The sequence below is a fragment of the Hemicordylus capensis genome, chromosome 1 (genome assembly GCF_027244095.1).
Source record: "Hemicordylus capensis ecotype Gifberg chromosome 1, rHemCap1.1.pri, whole genome shotgun sequence".
Classification (NCBI taxonomy): domain Eukaryota; kingdom Metazoa; phylum Chordata; class Lepidosauria; order Squamata; family Cordylidae; genus Hemicordylus; species Hemicordylus capensis.
In genome coordinates this window covers 249,171,790-249,194,895 of record NC_069657.1, presented here as the reverse complement: position 1 = coordinate 249,194,895, position 23,106 = coordinate 249,171,790, and the positions used below count along the sequence as shown (strand labels likewise).

The 23,106-nt window shown below is 42.5% G+C and overlaps 2 long non-coding RNA genes across 2 annotated transcripts in view; both read left to right on the top strand.

The window, feature by feature from the left end:
* LOC128340224 (uncharacterized) overlaps positions 1–23,106 on the top strand; it is a 39,965-nt gene that overhangs the window by 5,758 nt on the left and 11,101 nt on the right. The window lies entirely within an intron of this gene.
* On the top strand, positions 10,128–21,744 carry LOC128340223 (uncharacterized). Its single transcript, XR_008313528.1, has 2 exons — positions 10,128–19,748; positions 19,838–21,744. It is a non-coding gene; the product is annotated as an uncharacterized LOC128340223 (long non-coding RNA).

The following is a 23,106-nucleotide window of genomic DNA, read 5'->3' as shown; positions in this document are numbered from 1 at the left end:
CAAAGAATTGTACTGACATGTCAGCTTCCATCTTTCTCACCACAGAGGAAACATCTACAGTACGTGCAAGTACTGCTGGAAACTCAGAATCTGAATCTCCCTAGTAGTGGGGAAACACACACATGTGCACACACACACACCAGCACAACTGAGCCTTAGTTAAGCTAATTTTGCTGCTTGTGGCTGTTATTTCCTTCCCTTTCACTTTCAGCAGCACTCAGCCCACTAATGGGGGATCATGGGATGTGAGACAGTATGGGTTTTATTTTTCATTTCTCTACTACTGAGACACACACATTTCAAACAAAATACTACCTCCACAGTCCACTTTGCTTCTTCCGCCCATATTTTAGGTGCTGTGGAGTGTGTTTTTTCATGTTTCCCCTGAAAGTAACAAAATTTCCCCAAAAATCTGCTTGCTGCATGGGACTGTGGGATTGAACTGTAGACAGGATTAATAATCTCGGGATTCCTCCCCTCCCCACTGGAATTCGGAAGCAATATTTAGCTGAGGAAATGGTTCAGGTCAGGATATCTCTTCAATTGTTTTTTAAGAGCGCAGGGTACATAAGAAGCAGAAAACAGAAGAGAATAGTATTTACAACAACAAGACCAAGAAAAGCATCTTTAGTCTTGGGCTGCTTTTACTAGATGCACTGGAGTTATTATTATTTTTACTTCCGACATCTGCATGATGGCATGTTAGTTACCAGTCCACATAATGCATGTTCAAATATTTACATTTCTGTGTTCTTTGAATCACAGTGCCCACTGTTTTCTAGTGTAGGAGAGAGAGAGAAAGCATGATTCTGGGAAGATTGCCCAGATGACAAAATGAAAATGCTTTTCTATGACAAAAACGGAGACTAAAATGCACATTGTTATGCAACCCCAAGCTTCTATTACTTCTTTCAGACCTCTCACTTTAAACCTTCCTTCTCCGTGTAGCGTTTGGCTTAACCTCTTTGTCCACAACTTAGTCCACAACTGTAACCAAAATGAAGCCATGTAGCCTAGTCCTGTATATACTTACTTGGAAGTAAATCCTGCTGTATCTGGTGGGCTTTGTTATAGGTACTTCATTTTGAAGCATAAATACATGTAATTGTGTTCATTTGCATTTGTGCCATTGTATCCTTTGCCACCCATTCTTTTCCTCATTACCCTGGCCTTTCCCTCATTACTCTTCTGTTGAAATGTAGACTGCATAATGGTTTTTAAAACTAACCTTACTCTTCAAAATACTATGTGAACTGATCTGCCTGCCACTGGTTGTTTTTTTTTTAACTTTACTCAAGACAATTAACAAAACACAACATTTATAACATTAAATTAAACTAAAACAAGAACAATCCAGTTATAAAGATTAAAACAAACAGACCATACAAAAGCAGCAGGAGGCAGAAGACAAATTATGAAAGCTGACTCCCAGTCATTTTGTATTGCCACAATGCCCCACATGTTATTTTGGTCCAGGACATTGTGAAAAGAATGGCAGTTACCACAATAAATGGTGACACCCACCGGTGGCTGGTATTTCCCTCCACGATTCCCTGAATGATGTAATGGCTAGGCCATTGTGGGAAAACAAAATGGCCGCTCTGGAAGACAGCCGCTAAGAGGATTATCCTGCTACCAGGAAAGGTAAACCTACCCAAATGAGTCAAAACGAACCCATTCACCATTCTTTCAAAATCATTTGGTTCTTGTCATTTATTTCATAACAAATCAGAATGGAACCAAAAAGGCCTGATTTAGTTCCATTTTTATTTTTTGTTCTGAAACAAATGAACCTTTCTAAGCCCCATTCCAGCCACTCATCGATATCGAATGCCACTGAGATATCAAAGAAAATTCACACTCCCTCTGTTCATCTCTGGGTGTAAGTCATCTACCAGGGCAAATGAGATTGTTTCTATCCCCTAACTGGATGAGAAACCAGACTAGAATGGAACTAAGAAATCAGTTTCATCCATGGATACCTGGAGCTAGGTTGCCACCAAATGCTCAAACATCTTGGCTTAGAATGGTAAATTTAGCCAAGGCTAATCACTTTTAAGATCAGTTTGATTCAATTGTGTGTTTGTTTTTGTTTTTAAGAAGGGGTCTCCTCTCACACAGCCTCCATCACTCACTTTTTCAGTGAGGCTTTTTTTGGCTGTTGTAATCAGCAAAGATGGGGCAAGCTCCAGAACCCACATGATTGGCCTCACTTTCCAACAATCTTGCTTACTCTTCAGACTGCCCTAACTAAAAAGCATGCATATGAACTTCACTAGGAGGCTCCTCAAGGGCACCTATAACCTATCAGGCTTGTTCACACAATGGTTTGAATCTAGGTTTAATGTGGGTTACCAACACTGAAGTGAATGTGTGAACCCATACCAAGGTGGTTTATGGCCCAAGATTCCCATCTTGACATGGGTTTGCACAATCACAAGCCTATTGCATTTTCAATGTGGTGTTAAAGTTAGATCAGATACAAGAAACTTGTCATCCAAGAGCCCCACAAACTCATCTAGCAGGCCCTTTCAGCAAATTGATCCACTGGATAATATGATGTTGGCTGAGAAGTATGATTTCTTTGCCATCATCACTGTCACAGAATAGGTTCCAAAATTAGATCTTACTTGTACTTAGTGAGTTTTGGTCTGAGTTTTCCACTATTTATGCTCTAGCTATCATTCCTCCTATTTCATTGCCCCAATTCCACAGAAAACCAAGGAGATGGTTGGGCTCTGTGGAATAGAAGAGGACATCTAGCAGTGATTGTGCCAATAGTATGGGTCATCTCTACATTCCAGACATTAACCAGTGTATTGACAGGACCATCAGATATCAGAGAACCCAACCCACAGATCACCTGCATGACATCTTGAGCTATGCCAGACAAGGCAGCCTGGACATGGATGTTAAAGTCTCCCATGATGAAAAACCTGAAATTCTCCCAACACCACCATCAAGACCACCTCTGCCACCTCAGCAGGGACACTGCAGGGAGCTGAGTGGTACATGAATAGAATCCTCATACTGTCCCCAAAGTCCAACACCAGGTCCAGATACTCAAAGTTAGAAGACTGCTGGATAGAGTACCTCAAAGGAAGATAGAATAAGGATGAACAACAGTGACCTCACTACCTGCCCGATTCTATGTTGCTAGTGTGCCGCTATGACAACCCTCTGTGTGTGTGTACACACACACACACACACACACACACACACACACACACAAACCACCCTTCCCAAAGTGGTCGAGGGAGGTTTACATGAAAATCAGAAATACATAATAATTAAAACCAGGAGCCAATTAAAAGCAGATTAAAATTACAATTAAAACTAAATATCATTAAAAGTCAGGCTAAAAAGATTGGTAAGGCTCTCCTAAAGGCCTCCAGGAAAGACAACTCTTTTATCTCTACAGAGACTGTGTCAACTTACCAGTGACAACAGAGAAGGCCCTATCCCAGGTCACCACCAGATGAGCTGGTGGCACCTGAAGACAGACCCCTCTTGCAGGGGCAGAGCCACCATTGTGCAGGGGGTTTCAAGGAACCCATGCCACTGCACTCAAGGGCCATGCCTGGCACCCCACCCACCCACCCTCTGTGTATGACATCAGTGAAATGGAGATGGCGTTGGTCAGATGCTGTGGCCATGTTAGCAAATGGGGCCACATGCTCCATTTGCAAGTAAACTTAGGCCAGTGCCACATTTGCAGCATGGCCAGTAGCACCTCTCTTAGCTTGTGAAAGGAAGGTCTACCACCACTGCCGGGGTCAGACGTGACTGTGAGACCAACCGTAACCAGGAAGTGGTCCATCTATGATAATGAGGAGGCTACAGGAGACTCCATCCATGGAACACCCCAATGACCCAAGCAAAAGGCCAAATCCAGCATGTGAATAGGCCTATATTGTCATGGCTGCTATGAACTCCAGAGCAGCACCACACAAGCCAGTCCCAAAGTGGACATTGAAATCACCCAGCACCAAAAGCCTGGGCAGCCCCAACACCAACTCAGCTACCATCTCTATCAGCTCAGTTAGGAAGTCTGTTAGGCAGCGGGATGGACAGTACACCAACAGAATACCCACTGTATTCTGAGTCCCCAACCTAAGGTACACAGGCTCAATATAAGTCAATTTTCTCACAAGGATCCTGGTAAGGGGAGTGTTATTCTTATGGACCACAGCCAATCCACCCACCCGCTGCCCACTTCCCCTAACCTGAAGGCTGCCACACATGTGCACTGGCCATTTGCATGCCTGGGTCACACATGCACAGCAGCCTTCAAAATGGCCACCATGAGCAGGCAGAGGGCTGGGAAGGCCCATAAATGGTCTGAACCGGTCCAAAAAGTAGGCAGTTATTATTAGACCACTTCTGAAGAAGCCTACCTTGGATCTCTCAGAGTTGAGCACCTACAGGTCTGTCTCCAACCTTCCATGGCTGGGCAGGGTGTGGCAAACTGAGAGAGTTGTGGCCTCCCAGTTCCAGATGGTCTTGGAGGAAAGTGATTATCTAGACACATTTCAAATTGGCTTTCGGGTGGGCTATGGGGTGGAGACTGCTTTGGTCGGCCTGATGGGTGATCTCCAATTGGGAATTGACAGAGGAAGTATTATTTTATTTATTTATTATTTATTCATTCGATTTCTATACTGGCCTTCCAAAAATGGCTTAGGAAGTATGACTCTGTTGGTCCTTTTGGACCTCTTGGCGGCTTTCGATACTAAAGAAGATATATAGTATCCTTCTGGGGCATCTGAGGGGATTGGGAGTGGGGGGCACTGCTTTGCAGTGGTTCTGCTCCTACCTCTTGGGCAGGTTCCAGATGGTGTCTCTTGGAGACTGCTGTTCTTCCAAATCTGAACTTTCGTATGGTGTCCCTCAGGATTCTCCAATGTCATTTATTTATTTATTTATTTACTTATTTTATTTGTCAGATTTGTACACTGCCCCAGACAGGAGACTGTTGTTCTGCAAAATCTGAACTTCTGTATGGTGTGCCTCATGGCTCTGTATTGTCTCCAACGTTGTTTAACATCTACATGAAACCGCTGGGAGAGATCATCAGGAGATTTGGTACAGGGTGCTATCGGTATGCTGATGATACCCAAATCTATTTCTCCATGTCAAAATCATCGGGAGAGGGCATCAACCTCCCTAAATGCCTGCTTGGAGGTAGTAATGGGTTGGATGAGGGATAACAAAATGAGACTGAATCCAGATAAGACGGAATTACTCATTGTGCAGGGTTGAAACTCGGGAGATGAGTTTGATCTGCCTGTTCTGAACTGGGTCACACTCCCTTGGAAGGAACAGGTACGCAGTCTGGGGGTGCTTCTGGACCTGAGTCTCTCCCTGGTGTCCCAGGTTGAGGCAGTGGCAAGAGGTGCCTTCTATCAGCTTTGGTTGATACGCCAGATGCATCTGTTCCTTGAGCTAAATGTCCTCAGAACAGTGGTACATGTGCTTGTAACCTCCAGACAAGATTACTGCAATGTGCTCTATGTGGGGCTGCCCTTGTGTGTAGTCTGGAAACTACAATTGGTACAGAATGCAGCACCCAGGTTGGTCTCTGGGTCATCTAGGAGAGACCATATTACTCTCATTTTGAAAGATCTACACTGACTGCCAATAGGTTTCCAGGGAAAATGCATGGTGCTATGCTGGCCTTGGGCCAAAATAAACAAATACATACAATGCATGGTGCTGGTTAAAGCCCCAAACGGCTTGGGCCCTGGGTAATTAAGAGAACGTCTTCTTTGTTATGAACCCCAACACCCATTGAGATCATCAGAAGAGGTCCACCTGCAGTGGCCACCAGCTCATTTGGTGGCTACTCGAGGATGGGCTTCTCAGCTGCTGCCCCAAAACTTTAGAACATGCTCCCTGCTGAAGTAAAAGCCTCCCCATGACAACTTTTAAAAAGTCTATAAAGACACATCTATTCACCCAGGCTTTTAACTAAATATTGTTTTAATAGTTTTAACATTGTTTAAAATGTTTTAAGGTTTGAATTGTTGTAGTTTTAACTTTTGCTGTATCATTTACTGGGGCTATTCTCACGATCTGCAAAAATCAGGCTAGAAGAGCCTAGCCCGATTTTTGCAGATTTTTTTGCAGATTTTTGCTGCGAACCCGGTGGTTCTAGAGCGGGTAACCCGCTCAAGAACCCTTGCCCCAAAACCTGGTTTGTGGAGCGAGCGCTCAGCAAACCTGGTTTTCTAGATCGTGAGTAGCTGCGGTGAGGCTTCGCGCCATGCCTACTCACAAGGAGACCCCCGGAGGGGAAGCGAAAAGCCGCCTCCCAGCTCCAGGGGGTCTCGCCAGCATGCCCTGTGCACTCGTGCAGGGCATACTGGAGCTTGCGGGGGCCAATTGGCCCCCGCTCCCCCCAGCCCCCACTGGCTCTGCCACAGAGCCAGCAATCGTGTGGGCAGCCAATCCGGCTGCCCAGGGCTCCCTCCCCGCTTGTGTGTGAGGAGAGTGGGCATAGCCCGCTCTCCCTGCACACTCGAAGAAACCGACCCGGTCCCCTTTGTTTTAATTTTTTGTTTATTTTAACTAATGTTTTAACCTTTTCTGTTTGTTTGTTTGTTTGTTTGTTTGTTTGTTTTGTTGTAAACTGCCCAGAGAAGTGAGTTTGGGGCAGTATAAACATATGTTAAATGAATGAATGAATGAATGAATGAATGAATATAAGTATTGGGGGAGGCCGGTGGGGGAGGGGGAACCTTCTGAGATCCCTCACCTTGTGGCCACAGCAGCACCTCTGGAGGTCAGCATTATGACCCCAACCCAGCACTGAGTTATTAATTTAAATAATAATAATAACACAACATTTTACAATTAGAACCCCAAACCAGCTTGAACCTGAGCCAAACAGGTGTTCTAGTTCAGAGTGCCAAAACCAAACATGCCCAGTCTGGTTCAAGTCCAGTTTGGACTTGAACCAAACCTGGCAAAGTGGTTTTTGTGCACACCCCTACTACCAAAGTCTCTAGGTGGTTTACAGCATTAAACAAATGTAGAATAAAATAAACCAAGGATTTAACAGTTAAAACATAAATATCAGATTAAAATATCAATAAAAACTAACAAAAAGGTTTGGCTGAAGAAGTGTGTCTTTAGTTATTTCCTAAAAGCCAATGCATGGAGCCGCTCTAGGAACATAGGAAGCTGCCATATACTGAGTCAGACCGTTGGTCTATCTAGCTCAGTATTGTCTTCACAGACTGGCAGTGGCTTCTCAAAGGTTACTGGCAGGAATCTCTCTCAGCTCTGTCTTGGCAAAGCCAGGGAGGGAACTTGGAACCTTCTGCTCTTCCCAGAGCAGCTCCATTTCTTGAGAGGAATATCTTACAGGGCTCACACTTCTAGTCTCCCATTCATATGCAACCAGGGAGAACCCTGCTTAGCTAAGAGGACAAGTCATGCTTGCTACCACAAGACCAGCTTTCCTCTCCTAGAGAATCTCAGCAGGAAGTAAATTCCACAGTCCTGGGGCAACTACATAGAAGGCATGCCTTTGAGTTGCCACCAGACGAGCTTGTGGCACCCTCAGATGAACCTCCCCTGAAGATCTTAATAGGTGGCAGGGTTCATAACCAAGAAGGTATTCTCTTAAATACCGTGGACCCAAGCCATAAAGAGCTTTATATGTAATAACGAGCGCTTCGCATTTTGCCCGGAAACATATTGGTAGCCAGTGTAGATCTTTTAGAATCAGAGTAATAGGGTCTCTATGGGACATTCCAGAGACCAAGCTGGCAGCAGTATTCTGCACCAATTGCAGCTTCCAGACTATGTACAAAGGCAGCCCCACATAGAGTGCATTGCGGTAGTCAAGCCTGGAGGTTACCAGCATGTGTACCCTGTCTTAAGGTCGCTAAATTCCAGGAAAAGGTGCAGTTGGGGAACTAGTCTAAAGCTGATAAAAGCACTCCTGGCCACCACCTGCACCTGAGATACCAGAGAGAGGGTTGGGTCCAGAAGTACTCCCAAACTGTGAACCTGTTCCTTCTGGGGGAGTGTAACCCCATTCAGAACAGGCAGATATATCCCATTTCCCAAACTCTGGCTTCCTACAGTGAACACTTTGGTCTTGATTGGATTCAATCTCAGTTTGTTATTCCTCATCCAGTCCATTACTGCCTCAAGGCAGGCATATAGAGAAGTTATGCCAATTGCTGATGAAGCTGACATGAAAAAGTAGATTTGAAGTATGAAAAGTAGACCAAATCTCCTGATGATCCCTCCCAGCAGTTTCATGTAGATGTTAAAAAGCATTGGAGACAAAATGGAGCCCTTAGAGATACCATACAAAAGCTCTTGCTTTATAGAGCAGCAGTCTCCAAAAGTGTTCCCTCTAACAGGAATTCCCAGATGTTGTTGACTACAACTCCCATAATCCCCAGCCAAATGTCATTGCAGCTGGGGATGCTGGAAATTGTAGTCAACAACTTCTGAGAATCCCTGTTAGAGGGAACACAGTTCCCCAAGTAACACTTTCTGAAATCTGCCCAAGAGGTATGAGGAGAATCACTGGAAAGCAGTGCCCCCTACCCCATCCCCACAGGTGATCCAAAAGGATACCATGGTTGATGGCATCAAAAAACACCGAGAGATCCAAAAGGACCAACAGACTCACACTCCCTCTCTCAATTCCCTTTTGGAGATCATCCATCAGGCCGACCAAAGCAATCTCCACCGCATAACCTGCCCAAAAGCCAGTTTGAAATGGGTCAAGGTAAGATTTTTCATCCAAAACTGCCTGGAGTTGAGAGGCCACCACATTCTCAATCACCTTGGCCAACCATGGGAGATTGGAGACAGGCCTATAATTGTCTAAATCTGAGGGATCCAGTGTAGTTTTCTTTAAAAGAGGTCCAATAACTGCCTCCTTTAAACAAGGAGGCTTCCTTCCTTCCCTCAGAGAAGCATTTTTGATCTCAACCATGCCCCCTCCAACCATCTCCCTGCTTGATAATATAAACCATGTTGGACAAGGGTCAACAGGTGGTAGGGCGCACAGTTCCATGAAGCTTGTTTACATCCTCAGGAATCACAAACTGAAACTGATCCAATAAAAGTACACAAGAGGAGTTACTGGATATGCCCACTAAAGACTCTGCACCAACAATGGAATCTACAATAGCCACAAAGCAAGGGAGCTGTGATCCACTTAGCCATTTTCTTAAGTCTGCTCTATTTGCTTGGTTTTGATTCCTGAAACCAGCCTCACCTAGAACAAAGAGGGTGGGATGTGCAAAAATGTAAGACACAGGAACCACACACGGTCCATTTACTCTTCCGTTGGGTCACATCACAAGGGAAAGGGTGGAGCTTGGTGCTTTACTTTGTGCAAAAGAAAAGGGGGGGGGGGAACCTGTTGCTGCTAAGTGTACTTGGTGCTTTAATTTTAAAAGTTCCAGTTTACATTTTAATTCCAGCTGAGTCTGTTTGGGGTTTAGTTTGCCTATAGCTAGAGCACTTTGATTTTTAAAATTAATTGTTTCTTGATCTGACACCACCTGTCTTCCACTACTACTACAATAAACATCTGTGTACTGCTTTTCAACAAAAGTTCTCAAAGTGGTTTACACAGACAAATAAATAAATAAATAAAATATGTCCCTGTCCCAAGAGGGCTCACCATTTTAAAAAGAAACATAAGGTAGACACCAGCAACAGTCACTGGAGAGATGCTTTGCTGGGGTCAGATAATGACAGTTGCTCTCTCTAGGGATGTGCAGAATGTTTTGACTTGAAACGAGCCATTTCAAGAGTTTCGCGCTTGAAACAAAACACCCTCTTTAAAAAGGGCCTGTTTTGAGCTCGGAGTAGAACAACCTCATTTCAATCAAAACGTTTCGAGTGCCATTTTGGAGGCCTGTTTTTTCCTTGCTGATTGGTTTTCTGGCACTGGCAGCCAATTGGCTTGTGCTCTCCTTGCTTCTTGATTGGCTTGTTATCATACAAATCAAGTGTTGTCATGGGCACCTATGCCCTATTGGCTGGGGGGAGGGGGGACACAAAAGGAGGGGATTTCAAAATGTATTCAAAGGGATTCAGAGGAAGAGAGAGCCCTTATGTGTCTCTTGAAGAGGAGTAAGGTAGGTTTGATTTTGTGGTTTTCTTTTTTCAACACTGAGTATGTTATGTTGTGCTATTGCTACTGTAATTATCTGGTTTTGCTGGATCTCAGATTGACACAGGCAAACTTGGATGCCTGCCTTCCTTGAACTGTGGTTTATTTGTTTGTGAGATACATTGTGGTGAGACAATGACAGCTCTCTCTCTCTCTCTCTCTCTCTCTCTCTCTCTCTCTCTCTCTCTCTCTCTCTCTCATATTTATTGGTGATTGCTGTGATGAGCTCCATGTCTGGACTTGAGACTTGTGCTTCACTCACTGCTCTAGTCTGCTCTGTCATCACATTTCAAAGTGTACTCAGTCAAAATGTGGCTGAAGTTGCTCTAGTTGAACTTATGACTATGCTTGCTGCTAAAGGTGCTGCTGTGGCAGTTGTTGGTTGGAATGTAAGAAGTCATAGCTGTGGTGGCTATGTGGTAGCTACCAGCAATGGTAGGAATGTAAGAAGTCATATCTGTGAGTGAGAGAGCAATTTGTGCCAATGATGTTACTGCAGTGCAGGCATTGTGACTGGCAGTGGATTCTGGGTCAGTGATTCTTTTTTAGCCATTTTTTTGACTGGGTTTGAAATGTGTGTTCTGTGCTGGGAGGGACAGATTCCCTTTTACTGTGTGCTTCTCTGGTGCTTTTCAAGGTAGTGTTGCAAAATGCATTGTAATGCAAAACTTGTGTGTGAATTCTGAGCATACAGCTTGTTCCGGCCATAGGGAACAATGGGGAAACTCTAAATACCCCATTGTTCTAAGGACACCAATATAGCTTGTATGGTAGGACATGGTGGATGCTACCTACCACCCAACCCACAAAAGAAATGGGCAAGCGGACAATTTTAATCTAACCTTTTCCCCAAACCCCCGTAGTGTGGAAAAGTTTAAAATGTGTTTAAAATATCCTGCTTGCCCATTTCTTTTGTGGGTTGGGTAGTAGGTAACACCCATCATGCCCTACCACACAACCTACATTGGTGTCCCTAGGAGCTACTCATGTGGAACAAGCTTGAAACAAAACACAAAATCCATTTCATGCTCTCTCCCTGCCAAATATAAGATAATCGCTACTTTTAAAAGTGCCTCTTTGTTCAGTTAGCAGGGGTGATGTCCTTATACTCTGATATTATTCTGAGTTTGGGGAAGGGTTTGGGGGAAGGGATTTTCATGGCTTTTGCTGAAGTTGTTTAGTTAAAATCCTTTCCAGTATTGATCCACTACCACAACCCACTTATTTATTTTTCCTCAGCACATTGGGGGTTTACCTTTGCTGTAGCTGGAGCAATTAATTTCAAATCTTCTTTCCAAACAAGCGGAACTATTACCTCTCCTTTATACCCTTTTCCTCAGAAGATGGGCAACTATGGCATCATTTCCTGGGGTAAACTCTTTTATTTGGAGAAATGCAGCTTACACAAAGTGGAGGTGATTGCTGCACTGAAAACTACAGCAACGGGCAGACATATTAGTGATGGAGCCAAGAAAATGTGCATGAATAAGATATCTAGACATGAAAATGAATAGAGTCATGAAACTATGTTTTTCTTGCACATTGCATCCTTCTTTTACTAATTCCTTCTTCACTTTGTGAGGCTTGGATACTTCAACAGAGATTCATTTGCCTCCATCACTTCAGACTCACTAACCCACAGTCATCTCAACCTCTCCTGTACTCCTCCATCATTAGGAGCCAATCAGGAGTGTAGCTAGGGGAGAAGGGGCCTGAGTTCGCCCCTCTCCTTGGCAGCCCTCAGAGCAAGAGAGATAATGAAGAAAATAGGGGAGTGGAGCTGGGGGGCCCTCAGGAGCTCAGGCCCCCAGGTTTTTTTTTTAACCCATCCACTCAATTAATTATGTAGCAATTATGTAGTATACAATTATGTATCCATCTCCATTGTGACATCCAAATGCAATGTCAGTTCCCAGTGCATTCTGGGAAAGAGAATGGAACTGACAGTTGGGAGATGAGCAGGCTACCAGTAGAACAGTGGTGCTCTGAGCACCACTGCCATTGTCTGCATTGATATTGCCTTTTTCAAGGCTTAAGCAAGAAAACACCCTGCCCCATCTTCACAATTACAAACAGTTGTGTACCACCACCCCCTGGCCAGGTACAGAATCTCCCCACTCATTTTTGCCACCAGCCTTAATTCAGATCTGTTGGAGTTAGGACCCTGGCAGCATCAGCTCTCAGCTGCAATGTCTCATAGTGACCACTGGGGGGTTTTAGGGTCATGGATAAAAGTGCTGGACTCTTCCCTTCTTTGTTCTTCCAGGGTTAGTTCCCATTTTGTCTCTCCAGAGATGGCTGTTTGTTTTGGTCTCTCTCTTCAGCCATGAGCTACAGCTGAAATTTAGCTGCAGGCCTTTTCACATTTGTTTGTAACCTTTTCTTTAAATCAATCCTTGTAGTTCTTCAGTACTAAAGAACTGGCTCAAGACTTCTTGCTTTGTTGCTTTCTCACCAAACTGGTTTTGCTTTGCTATTTTGGGATCGAACTGCCATTCTTCCCCTAGGAAGGGTTATGGGCCCAGAAGCCTGTAAATAAAAGAGAAAAGCCTAGAGAGTTAAATAGAAAGTAAAGCAAAGAGGGAAAGCTTTGAAAATGGAGACAGCACAAGGATTCCAGATGAGTGAAAAATTGCAAGATCCTGAGTATGAGCTCTGGTCTTTCAAGATGGAGATGCTCCTCAAGAGTAATGGACTTGGCAGTGTTCTGCACACCCAGTGTCCTGCAGTTGCAGGAAAACAGCAGGAGGAATAGGACAGAGCAGATGAAAAGGCATCAGGAATTATTTGCTTGGTGGAAAGTGACCCAATCTCAGTGCATCTAAGAGACAAAGAAAATGCAAAGAATAAGTGGGAAACTCTGAAGGAGTTATATAAAAAGAAGTATGTGGTTTCCAAAGTGCATCTAGTAAGAAAACTGAGCAATAAAAGACTTAGAGAATGATAAAGTCTGTCCAAACACATAAATGCAATGTTAGAAATATCTAGGCAACTGCAAGCTCAACAAGTAATCATGCCAGATGTAAGTTTGATAGGATTGCTGTTGAATAGTTTGATATTGATAGTGTGTCTAGTGCCTTGGAAGTCAAGGAGGATGCAGGCTTACAATTTGTAATTAACCATCTAGAGGATTTTGATTTGTGCAGAAGGGATGATAGGCAACCAAAGGGAAGTGAAAATGCATTTAGAACCTTACAAAGAAATAAGAAATGCTTTATTTATGGAAGCCCAAACACTTGCAGAATAAGTATCCCAAGAATAAAGGGTTTGCAGACAAAAGGCAAGCAAAACAAAGTTGCAAAGAGATTGAGTCATCTGAGAACACAGAGTACAGAATTTACAAGCAATCGGGGACTAAAGCTAATAAGCAAAGGATATACCTTGCAAGAACAGATAAAGTTTTGGAAGCTAAGTCTGAGAAATGCAGTGGCTACAAGCAACCTGATTAGAGAAAGTTTGGGGGAAAGCCACAGATCCTCGACACTGACAATGGTGGTGAATACACTGGGAATGATGTCATAAGATTCCTAAAGGAGGAGGGTATTGAACACCAAAAGACTGTTCCACATACTTGGGAGGAAAATTGAGTAGTGGAAAGAAAGAACCATTCTCTTATGGAAATGACAAGATGCACATGAGTTATGGCATGGCATAACTTTGAGTCATATAAGAGTGTTTGGATCTAAAGCATACACCTATGTATGATTTATATACAAAGCCAAAAGGACCAAATTCAGCTGTAGATCTGAGGAAGGAATACTTGTTGGCTATTCCATAGGATGTAAAGTATGTAGAATTTTAGATCTTGCCACAGAAACAATAAAAATATGCAATGTAGCATACTTCAGTGAAAATTAAAAACCAACCACTAGTGAACTGCCAAACTTAGAGTCCAATTTTCAGTTGGGGAAAGAATCAAGGCAATATGACCAAAAGGAAAGATCCACTCTAAGTTTTACACCTGGCAGTGATTCAGTAGAAGAAGATGCTGATGACGAACAAAAGGTACAGCATTCAACACAACAAAATAAAGGAGTTCTGCCTAAGAAACCTTCCTATATTGCAAAGGGAGAAAAGTTTCATAAACCAAGCACGTGAATATAAAATGATAACATACCTGCAACTGAAGAACAAAACTGGAAGGAAGCTGCGAAAGAAGAAATGGAATCATTGCACAAAAACAACACATGGACACTCACAGAGCTACCTGAGGGAAGAAAGACTGTGGGGTGCAAGTGGATTTTTAAAAATTGCAGAAGGAGATGTCTAGAGTTACAAAGCGAGACTGGTGGCAAAGGGATTCTTGCAGATATATGGGGAAGAGTATGATGAGACATTTGCCCCTGTTGTAAAACACACCTCAGTAAGTCCACTCCTAAGTATTTCAGTAGCAAAGAATATGCAAGTGGATCTCACGAAAACTGCATTTCTTCATGGAGACATCAAAGAAGATATTTATATGGAGCAGCCTCCAGGATTTGTGGAACCTGGTAAAGAAAAACTTGTATATAAGCTGCAGAAAAATATTTATGGACTAAAGCAGGCTGCAAGAGCCTGGAGTGTCAAATTAAACCAGTTGCTAGTCACCGATAGTTTTACCCAAGGAAAGGCTGACCCTTGCCTGTACTCGAGGCTCAAAGACAACAGATGGACCTATATACTTACGTGCGATGATGATCTGATAATTTGTTATGAAAATAGAGAGAACAGCCTTGAAATAATAAAGCACCTGGATAGTGAGATAGAAGTAAAAGAACTTGGGCCTGTTTCACACTATCTTGGGATAAACATAGAGAGAGAAGAGGGTGGGAGCTATTTGCTTACCAAAAACAGAAAATAAATGATTTATTAAAGTATTTGGAACTTACAGAGGCCAAAGAAATGAGTACACCTATGGAAACAGGTTACCTAAAACAGAAGGAAGAGAGTGAACTTCTGCCAGACAACAGTGAGTACAGGACAGCGATGGGAAAACTTTTATATGTAGCTACAGTATGATAACAAGACCAGATATAGCAACATCTGTAGGAATCTTGAGTAGGAAAGTAAGTACACCCAGCAAAGATGACTGGACTGCAGTGAAGAGACTAGTCGGGTACCTAAAAGGGGAAATCCATCTAAAATTAAAGTTACCTACTAGTAGTAGACCCAAATCAGTTGGTTATATGGATACAGGCTGGGCTGAGGATCAAACAGACTGGAAGTCAACCAGTGGTTATGTATTATTTTATGGTGGTGGAGCAGTCAGTGGGCGTAGCTGAAAGCAATCCGTAGTTGCTCTCTCATCTACTGAGGCAGAATATGTATCTGTTACTCAAGCATGTCAAGAGGTGGTGTGGCTGCACAAGCTAATGTCAGATTTCAATATAGATAACCAAAACCCACTGAGATGTAGGGATGTTCACGGAACTGCACGGGGGAGGCTTGAAGGCGGCAGGGGTGCTGCTTTAAGAGTGGGAGAGGATGCACTTACCCCTCCCACCACTTTCCCCCTGCCGGCATCCATTTTAGTCAAATCCCATCAGGACAGCAGCGTACCTCCCTGCCGCCCCATTGCCCCTGTTGTCCAGATATGAACAAAAGTATCCGACACGCCTGTGTGCGCAGATGTGGTCAAGCACATGTCGGGCATGCACAGGTGCATTGGATACTTACAGTCATATCTGGGCAATGGGGCGGCAATGTCTCATAGTGACCACTGCAGGGGTGGGATTAGGTTCATGGATAAAAGTGTGGGACTCCTTCCCTCTTTGTTCTTCCAGGGTTAGTCTCCATTTTGTCTCTCCAGAGATGGCTGTTTGTTTTGGTCTCTCTCTTCAGCCATGAGCTACAGCTGAAATTAAGCTGCAGGCTTTTCCACATTTGTTTGTAACCTTTTCTTTAAATAAATCCTTGTAGTCCTTCAATACTAAAGAACTGTCTCAAGACCTCTTGCTTTGCTGCTTTCTCTTCAAACTGGTTTTGCTTAGCTATTTGGGGACTGAACTGCCATTACCTACAAAATCCTCCTCTGAGTAACATGGACTTCATCTTATGAAAAAGCAGAAGTTCACACACACAGCCCCCATCAAATATATAACAGAACATATGATATGGGCATTCCATGTGGAAACCTGTACATGCAGATGTCAATCTCTGGAATCCTGATTTCAGCAATCCACACACACACCCCTATTTTTTGAGGGGTGGAGGAAGAATCATGTGAACCGACTGACTGAGAATACTGTCATTGCTTGGGTGAGTAAGCTGGAACAGAAAAGTGCTTATGTCAGGGAGGGGGACTATTTTGTGGGAAATGAAGGCTGCACCCCAAATTTCTTGGTGTGGCTTTAATTTCCCTGTTCCACTGACTCTCTTCTTGTATTTTAACTTGGAGAAACCAAGAGAGAGAGAGAGAGAGAGAGAGAGAGAGAGAGAGAGAGAGAGGTCACAAGTATCTTTATTAGGCCCACCATGTTTTGGAAAAATCCTTTTAAAAGGGATTTTTTAAAAAATAAAAAAAATGCAGTGGGCCTAGTATCGATACCTGTGAGGCACCTGAGGGCTCCCTGCCCTTCTTTGTTTCTTCGGTGGTGCCCCCCAACCCTCCTTTTTCCTTCTGTTTTTCAATCTGCCATTCATACACAATTATTTCAAAATATCTTTGAATTCTTGCTGAAGATGCAACCATTGTGAAACCTAAGCGACAAATGGAAGAAACATTTATCCTTGATGAGTGTATCCCCCATCAGTAAAACATCAAATGGTTATCAACTCCAAGCTTCTGTGCTGAAGAAATGGCATACACCCAAGAGAGACAGTCTGGCAGAATCCTTTGCCACAGCTGCAGGAGAAGAAGGTTGTCTTCATGCCCTGTTTTTGAGGCTTCCTCGAAGCATCTGGTTGGTGGGATACAGGGTCCTGACTAGATGGACATTTGGTCCAGACTAGCAGGGCTGTTCTTGCAATCATTACTTTAGGTGTTCCCACCACTGAAGTTTTTAGAACAGCTTTAGGAACTTAATTGTGTGTGAATATCATTCTGCTCCATCCGTGCACATCACATGTTTGGACTTCTGATCAAAGTCTTTAAATTCTCAGCACTATTGAGTTGCATCAGTCATTTGAAAGGGACAAGACTGGATATCATAGACCAGAAGTGGCAACCTGTTATCCAGATCTAGCCTTCTAGCTCATTATGTTGAGGAGACTGCTTACAATCTAGGAAGAGAATTCCGTGCCATTTCCAACCTTGTAGTCTGTATGACTTTTCAGTCCTACATGAAATTAATTGCCCATCAGAATTCAAAAATCAAATTCTTGCGTGAAATTGTACCTGCAGCCCCAGCTCTTGCCTGATGTCTCTTTGTGCTAAATTTTGGATGTGTGCAAAACACTGTTAGAAGCAGGAAACTCCTGTAAGTTTCACAGTCATCAACTTAAGGAGCAAATATTATTGCATGTAATCTATTGATGATTTGGTACACATCAAGGATATTTTAGTCTAACTTTGAACTGCTGCTAGCTTTACCTTTATGAGAACGAAGGCAGCCATTCTACCAATTCCTAAGAGAGGTTTGTACCTGATAATGGATGGCAACGCAGATTTTTTCAAGCAGATGGATAGATCCTTAGTTTTGCCTATGTTCATTATGCATTTTATGGCAATTGTAAATTAAGGAGCAAAATGATTTCTTCAAAGTCAGAACAATAATAAACAAAATTGCATTTGATATATTCCCTTTACTTGTTTTGTTTTCTCTGTGAACTGTTTCTCTGTTCCCTGTCAGAATCACTTGCTCACCAATATTTCATTTCTTGCAGTATTGATGTCCATTGATCTTACGGCAAGTTCATTTACCTGGGTGTCTTTCTCCACATAGACAACTCTAGCTGTTTGCAGTTTGACCTTCCCATGCATGGATGGCTGGTTTGGCAAATGTCCTGGTCCCCCTTTTTTGTAATGCAAATGTAGCCTCTGCTGTCATCTTTTGAGAATGTTCTTGGTTCCTAACATGAGCTTTCTGAAATGTAACACAGCTGATTTGTTGGATAATGAAATCCAAATTGTTCCAGAAAAAGGTGCAATTATGCAGCGTGTAATACACAAATAAATTGACTTAATGCTACATGATAATGGAAACTGTGCAAAACCCTCTACACAAGCACAATAAAATAATAAAAAGTAATAGAACAGGTAATAGATGTAAAATAAATGCTAAAAAAAGTAGTTCAAATCATTTTCATACCAGTCAAAAGATACCGAGAAGGGCGCATCCAATCACAATAAAACACCAGAATGAAACACTTCTAAATAGTAATATAAATTTTTGTGGACACTTCATGTCCCATGATGTGGAATTGACATATAGTTTGATTTTCTCCTTCCTAATGTAAGCCACAGTTTTACAGTCCTAGTGAAAACATTTTATTGCTGTGGATGTATTAGACATGGTTCATTTCCTTCCTCAGTATGGCTTTAATTTTCCACATCCATGGCTTGACATAGACCCAAACACCAGAAGATGGTTGTCTGCTATAAACACTTGGGTGGTTTTTTTCCTTCTTTGATTGCTTTACAATTTAATCTATAGTTCATTCCATTAACCCTTTCCATTTTAATGTTATCAAAGCCTTCCCATCTCCTTAATACAAAGATAAACATTTCCGCCACCCAATTTTTTATGCTTTATGCCCAGAGGATTATGGTGATGAAGAAAGGGTAAGTTTCTCTCCCTAGCTAACTTTTTTCCAGGGCAATCATTGGCAAAATAATGACATGCATTCCAGCGATAGAGGTCCTCCCCCCTCCTCTTCTGTTTTTACAATGCTTTCCTAATTATTCATTCATTTGGTTTGGTCAGGACCAGACTGATTTGCAGCGCCAAGAAAGTGCCACTGTCATTCTAACTTTTTCCTCACTCCCTGATCTTTAGAGGGGTTAGGGGAGAAAATCTTTCCCCGTCTGCAGTGTTGTCACATCCGATATCCCGTTCCTTCCGGCAGAGAAAGTGTATCTGGGAGGGTCACCGGAGCAGGCTGCGCCTCAGGGCTCCTCGCCTAAAGTACAAAAGACTCGACTCAACTCACGTTAGTCGTCTAGGTGGCCTATCGGTGATGACGGACTGCCAGCTCGGTCTGTGGGCTAGCCGTGATAACTGCCTTGAAATGCTAAGTGCTTAATTAAGGACCTTTCATATCAGTTATTGAGGGCTCCATCTCCCATAGCCCAGGGCATTGTACTTTGCAGAGGACTCCCCAGAGCCACTGCCAACTTTATTGCTGTGACAAGTTGGGCGGGGGGGGGGGGGAGAGAGGAATAGAAAAGAAAGAGGGAAACAAGTGGTTTTAAAACCTCTTGCAGGCTCCCCAAATCTAAATACGATGAGACAGCTGAACAGACATTGTGGGTCTCATTCTAAATATATACTTTTGCATGTTTGGGAAAATATTGCTTGCTAGTGTTAGGGGAAAGCTGAGAAGTCATCTTTTTCTTTTTCTTTTTCTTTTTTTTTGACAAGCGGGGATGAATGCTTGCCTTAAGCTGCAGTGGCAGGCTGAAATCTCCATCCGTTCCCTTCCTCAGGAACAACATTTGGTCCAGACTGAGAGGGTATGTTTATTTAAAAACCAACCCAAACATATGTTTTGGCTGAATCTTGTCTCTTTCATCATTGTGTTTTTCTATCTGTGTATTTCTAGCTCGCTGTCTATACCTATGACACACGCACACAACGGACAGGTATCCAGCAGGGCTGCTGCTATTCAGCGGGGAGCAGAAGAAGCCACACTCAGGAGGGACTCGATGTTTGCTTTGTTGCTACCTGGCAGGGATATAGGAGTAATTTCTATCAGTGCAGGGACCAGAGCCTGTTGCCACTTCTAATCTGTTTTAGAACCAATAGTATAGTGATATGTACACTGATGAGTAAATGTATGCTGGTAAGAAAAAGAGCAAGGTCCTAGACATTATTTTAAAGGGCAACATTCAGGGCGGGGGGAAATGTGTCCAAGACTGGGACTGTAGCACTTCAGAATGGTGATGAAGGATAATCATTGAGGAATGTCAAAAACTTTCAACCTGTGGGAAGCTAGCATGTCAAAGAGAAGAGTTCTAGCGTTCCCCGTGATGGACCATTAGTTTTCTTTGTGGAGAGAGTTTTTTTTATGTGGGGGCACATACAAATATGATATTCTGCACATAGATTCTGATGGGACAGTCCTGGGAGAGCTCTACCATGAGCCTTTGCTGAACATATAGATTGGCTGTAAGAAGAGCAGTGGAAACAATACATTCACATCAGGTCCAGATTATGACATGCTCATGTCAAGATTAGAAGGCGCCAAAACATTACAATATGGGTCAGAACTTAGTCCCGCCCTGGCACATCACTCACCCCCCCACTCACTGCGCTGCTCATGATTATAGCATCGTTCATCTTAAGAGGCGAACACTAACTGTAACTGTGATGGTGGCCATTGATCTAAACTGGACTCTGGTCAGTTATAATTTCAATATAACTTAGTTATTTCTGCACAGATTTATAAACTCAATTTGATAAATAATTGTGTAGCCATATAAATATATTTTTGTCTTATCAGAATGATCATGTCTCTTTTGAAGTCTTCCCCCCCCCCTTTCTCCTTTATTTTTCAGTGGAGTATGTAAAACTTGAAATTTAGTCATTTGTTGGTGATCAGAGACCCTTCATAATGCAAGGCATGTACATGATGGGTCACAAAACACAGTAACTATAGTCATATTCATAAGATCACATACAGCACAATACTATGCATGTTCAATGTGTTCAATGGCACTTGCTCCCTACTAACTGCAATGATTGTGACTGCAGACCCAGTATGGTTTTGTTACTATTGAAATCATCACCACAAAGTTCCTTTTTGGCCACAAATTGGGTAAAGAGACTTCCTGGGACTGTCCTGGCACAAATACAAGTGGGGCAACGCATATTTGACTGCTTCATGTCAAATCCGCCCTGAATTCAGGAAATTATCATGTTTGTGTAAAGGCTTGGTTAGAACCCTCCCTTCCCTCTGTAATAGCATTTTTTCTAAACTGAAAAGTCCCTGCTCATTTTAGTTTGTGTATATTTTAGTTACAGATGATAAAGCTGAGTTCCTGAAGTCAGAGTCAGTATTAATTAACCATTCAGCTAGAGTATAACAGAACTGTGAAATCACTCACATTTAAAATTTCAGCAGGCAAAACTTGACAGTGTTCCCTGTTATATATTCAAAAGATGCATTTTTTTTCCTTAGAAATCTTTCTCCCTTATTAATCAACCCATTTTGTGCTCTTTGATGTACATGTAGCTTTGCGCCTGTCTGGTTGTTGACTGATGTATAAGCTATTGATGCCTACAAGGTATTGATATGTAGGCAGTTTTTAAACCAAATATGCAGATAGCATTAAAAGAAAGATGTTATTTAAGCTGCTATTTCTGTTTTTAATAAGTATTCTCTTCTAGCACTGGTTGTGCAGCTTTGTACCGTGATCAGTTGCATATTTGTCAGCAGTAAGGTACTTTTATATTCTGCATTCTGTACTTAAAGTATTATGCAGAATAAACAGCACATAGTACGTTGAACTTTGGGGCTGTTTTACACATCCATGTGCATCGTCTTTACTCTGGGCATATCACTGTACTTGATGATTGGCAGCTGTATGTGTGAATTGACTCCATTGAAAAATATCATGTTTGAGCTGTGGAAAACTGGTATGAACACTGAACATATGAAACTGCCTTATACCATGGGTCCATCCAGCTTAGTATTGTCTATGGCACTAGCTCTCCAAGGTTTCATATAAAAGCATCTTTCCCAGCCCTGTCTGGAGATGCCAGTGACTGAATCTGGAACCTCTGGCATGAAACACACAGGCACTATCACTGAGCTACACCCCCATTCCAAAATACTAAGGCCCCACCCCCTGGCAATTATCAGAACTGTGATGTCTGCAACATTGGGCAATGGCTTGTATAATGAGCCATGAAGTGATGAACATTCATGTGTGAACAAGATCTTGGAGAGGACAGAACTATGTTCTGTATGTAAAATAATTTTGCAAATTCTAATATGATTCAAATTTTTAAAAATGACTTATCTGGTATAAAGATTTAAAATTGATATTTTTTAAAAAATATATCTTTATTCAGAATTTATATGTATAAATGTGCAGGATATCATCATGTTTACCTGGCAGGGAAATCTTCACATTACGCAGTTTCTGGTGATTAAACTGAGATGATTGACTAAAAGCTTGGACTGTTTTTTATCTGGTTTATTGTGTACACTATCTAACCCAATGTGATCTATTTTCAGAAAATAAGATGATCTATTATCTGCATTGCTTGGCTAAAGTAAGAATTAATTGAAGAGTCAAACAGGCCAATGTTTTCTTTTTCCTGGACCACGTAGTCTTCTTTGGCTTCCCTGGTGCAATTGGTTTGATAATGTGCACAGGTTATCTATATATTCTGCACTGTACTTTACTAAATACTAGCTCATAGTAATGACTCTTACACAGCAGAATTCTAGATGAATCTTGAAGTCATTGGACTTATCGAATTCTTCCTCTTGGAAGGTTTAGTTTAACTTTTAGGGAAGAATTTTCTAGCCAAAATATAATGTAACTCAGCTGACATCTTTTTCTAAGTAGAGGCTCTGCGTCTATCATTTTGCAGCTTTTTTTCCCAACTTGCAGTGATAGCAAAAGCTTGATAGCAGACTGTTTCAGCCTCTAATTTTGTTCTGTCTGGGAACTTGACTGGGATGGTTGGGTGAATGTATCTACACTCACAATGGGATAAGAATTACTCAACGACTGACATGTCCCACAATGCTATGAATGTGGAAGAAGCACTGTGGGCCTGCAAAAAGGCTGGTGCAGAGTTGTGACATGGGGGAGGGGAGGAGGGAGCATTTTTTGCTTTGTGTGCCAGGAATGTATG